Source organism: Schistocerca cancellata, chromosome 2 (genome assembly GCF_023864275.1).
Source record: "Schistocerca cancellata isolate TAMUIC-IGC-003103 chromosome 2, iqSchCanc2.1, whole genome shotgun sequence".
NCBI lineage: Eukaryota > Metazoa > Arthropoda > Insecta > Orthoptera > Acrididae > Schistocerca > Schistocerca cancellata.
Window position 1 is genome coordinate 516435480 of NC_064627.1, and position 3997 is coordinate 516439476.

Consider the following 3997-nt stretch of genomic DNA (forward strand, 5'->3'; position numbering starts at 1 on the left):
TGGCCTGAACCTGAATATAGATATGTGCACACTTCATTTATTATATTAATTTCATGTACTGAATATAAAAAGATTACAGGAGATCGTGTAAACGTACTGTGAGCTGAACTTATTGAGGGATGAAAGGGAATAGTTACATTAATTGCTGTGCATTGAAACTGTGAATTATAAGAATGCTTTAATGCTTTAAGTGCTTTGCAAAGCTTTTGAAAATGTTGGTTGAGCCTGTTTCGCTATTGTCGTTGAGTAGATGTTTCCCAAATTTTTGTGTATACAGATTTCAAGTTCTTGTGTGTGTTTTCATTCATAATGCATCAAATATTCTACCAAAAACCGACGGAACAGTCAATCAATGGTGGAAATTATACGCCGAGAATAACAAAACGGTGACCACATGCTGTTGCGTACTGAAAAGAAACAACCCTGCGTCAAGTAGGATCGGCTTGAAAAACTGTTAATGTCGCTGTATACTGACTGGACTTGTGCAGCTTATTCCGAAAAGGAAAAATAACAGAAACGGCAGAAACTATGGAACAGTGATAATGTGAAGTGTACACTGACGTATTACACGGTCTCGACTTTTCGTTAAGTAGCAGCGGTTTCCACGTCTGGCAGAAAGGCCAGCGGTTGGGGTAAACCCTGCGCACGTCAGCCGCGACGTCTCGTGCGGCGCGTCACGTACGGGAGCCGGCAGACGGGCGTGGCAGGAGACAGTTCGACGTCGGAGGCCACCTGCGTCGCCTTTCATCCCTGATGAGGGCGCGCGGCTCTTGGCCCGGCGAGCTCGCTGCGCCCTCCGGCCGTAATCAGCGGACGCCGGCAGTTCCATTATCTGCGCCGGTCCTCCTCTTTGGGAACACTCCGTTCTGAGCACGCGACTCCCGTTGAAAGGAACCCAGATGCCTGGCCCGGGGCCGCTTTACTGCTTTCTGGCCCTCCAACTTCCCCGTGATTAGAGATCTAGTACTACTGCTCTATGTTTGTTTTAAGGAAACGAATAACGTTATTTTGGTCGATGCTCAGCACTAATATATACACTACTTGCCATTAAAATTGCTACACCGCGAAGATGACGTGCTACAGAAGCGAAATTTAACCGACAGGAAGAAGATGCTGTGATATGCAAATGATTAGCTTTTCAGAGCACTCACACAAGGTTGGCGCCGGTGGCGACACCTACAACGTGCTGACATGTGGAAAGTTTCCAACCGAATTCTCATACACAAACAGCATTTTCCCGGCGTTGCCTGGTGAAACGTTGTTGTGATGTCTCGTGTAAGGAGGAGAAATGCGTACCATCACGTTTACGACTTTGATAAAGGTCGGATTGTAGCCTATCGCGATATCCCGACATTGCTGCTCGCGTTGGTCTAGATCCAATGACTGTTAGCAGAATATGGAATCGGTGGGTTCAGGAGAGTAATACGGAACGCTGTGCTGGATCCCAACGGCCTCGTCTGAGTCAACAGATAGGGACGTTTGCAAGACAACAACCATCTGCACGAACAGTTCGACGACGTTTGCAGCAGCATGGACTATCAGCTCGGAGACCGTGGCTGCAGTTACCCTTGACGCTGCATCACAGACATGAGCACCTGCGATGATGCACTCAACGACGAATCTGGGTCCACGAATGGCAAAGCGTCATTTTTTCGGATGAATCCCGGTTCTGTTTACAGCATCATGATGGTCACATCCGTGTTTGGCGACATCGCGGTGAACGCACATTGGAAGCGTGTATTCGCCATCGCCATACTGGCGTATCACCCGGCGCGATGGTATGGCTCGCCATTGGTTACACATCTCGGTCACCTATTGTTCGCATTGACGGCACTTTGAACAGTGGACGATACATTTCAGATGTGTTACGACCCGTGGCTCTACCCTTCATTCGATCCCTGCGAAACGCTACATTTCAGCAGGATAATGCATGATCGCATGTTGCAGGTCCTGTACGGGCCTTTCTGGATACAGGAAATGTTCGACTGCTGCCCTGGCCTGCACAGTCTCCACATATCTCACCAATTGAAAACGTCTGGCCAATGGTGGCCGAGCAACTGGCTCGATACAACGCCAGTCACTACTCTTGATGAACTGTGGTATCGTGTTAAAGCTGCATGGGCAGCTGGACCTGTACACGCCATCCAAGCTCTGTTTGACTCAATGCCAAGGCGTATCAAGGCCGTTATTGTGGCCAGAGGTGGTTGTTCTGGGCACTGATTTCTCAGGATCTATGCACCCAAATCGCGTGAAAATGTAATCACATGTCAGTTCTAGTATAATATATTTGTCCAATGAATACCCGTTTATCATCTGAATTTCTTCTTGGTGTAGCAATTTTAATGGCCAGTAGTGTATATATAAAAACTGTCCAGGTGCGAGAAGGACTCGCGCTCTGAGAGTTCTGTGTGTATACAAACAGTTCATCCATTCTAGAAATCGAGAATCTCGATCAGTTTTGCCTGTTATCGGCGTTGGTACTCGCAAGATATCGGTCGCAGGTATTCCAAGCCTTTCAGGAATATTTTAATCTTAAGTTGGGCGTCGCGTAACAAATGACAAGAGAGATACTTTTTGAGGGATATAATTACAAATTAATAATTTCCTGATTTTTTCGCTTTACTTGTACTGTGAAACCTTGCTTCTTGGCAAATTTCATGAATCTACAGTACGTCAATGGGAAGTATCCTACAGGTTTTGATAAGTGAGTTTGCGAGTATCAAAATATGTGACGTAAATAGCTGCATCTTTTGATTTCATTGACTTACATGCTAACGTTTATTATATCGCCAAGAGATCACAGGCGACACAAATTTGAACTTCATACGGCGTCTACCCGTTCCTGAGAAAAGCAGCCTTAACAGACAGATGGACAGACAGTCTAATAACAAATGACAAAGTTATTTGTGTGATATAATTACAGATTTAGGATTTCTTCCCTTTGGTTGTACTGTGAAACCTTGCTCCTTGCCGAACTTCATGATTCTACGCCAACAGGAAGTATCCTATAGGCTTCGATGAGTGAGTTTGCGAGTATCAAAATATGTGACATATATGCATTGACTTAGACGCTTCAGTTTTTTACACCGCCAAGAGACCGCAGGCTTGAGTATGTCACATAAATTTGAACTTGATACATCTACCCGTTCCTGAGAAAAACGGTTTTTAACAGTCGGTTCGACAGACATACAGACAACAAAGTGATCCTATATGGGTTACGTTTATACCGACTGAAATACGGAACCCTAAAAACCAGTAACTCTACAGGACTTTAAATCATCATAATCATCATTATCTTGTATAATTTGCCACCACTGGAAGGGTCTGCTAGGAACACAAGCCTCTCATCTTCTCAGGTCTTCCCACACTCTCTCTGTCGCTACTTTTGCCCAGTCTTCTGATCTCTTCCGAAAGTTTAAAAAAAAATGGCTCTGAGCACTATGGGACTTAACATATATGGTCATCAGTCCCCTAGAACTTAGAACTACTTAAACCTAACTAACCTAAGGACATCACACAACACCCAGTTCCGAAAGTTTTCTTTCACGCCTTTTAGCCAGTTCTCTTTTGACCCTCCCCCCTGGTGTCTTTTCTCCACATTCATCTCGTGAAGCTTGCTAGACGTGTTTCTTTTATCCTGTATTCGCATGACCATCTCAATATTTACATCTACCTGTACACTGTACTCCGCAAACCACCTTACGGTGTGCAGTGGAGCGTACTTGGCATGTCATTGTCAATCCCTTTTCTCCTGTTCACTCGCGAACGGTTAGCGGAATAAGAATTGCCGGTAGGCATCTATGTCGGCTCGAATCTCTCTAATTTTATCTTCATGGCGTTTTCGTAAGATATACGAAGGAGGAAGCGATATATTTGTGAACTCTTCTAGTAATGTACGTTCTTAGAACTTTAGCAGTAAACCACATCGTGATGCAAAACGCCTGTCTTAGAGTTGGACCCGACTGGGCATACCTGTGACACTTTCGTGCTTACTAAA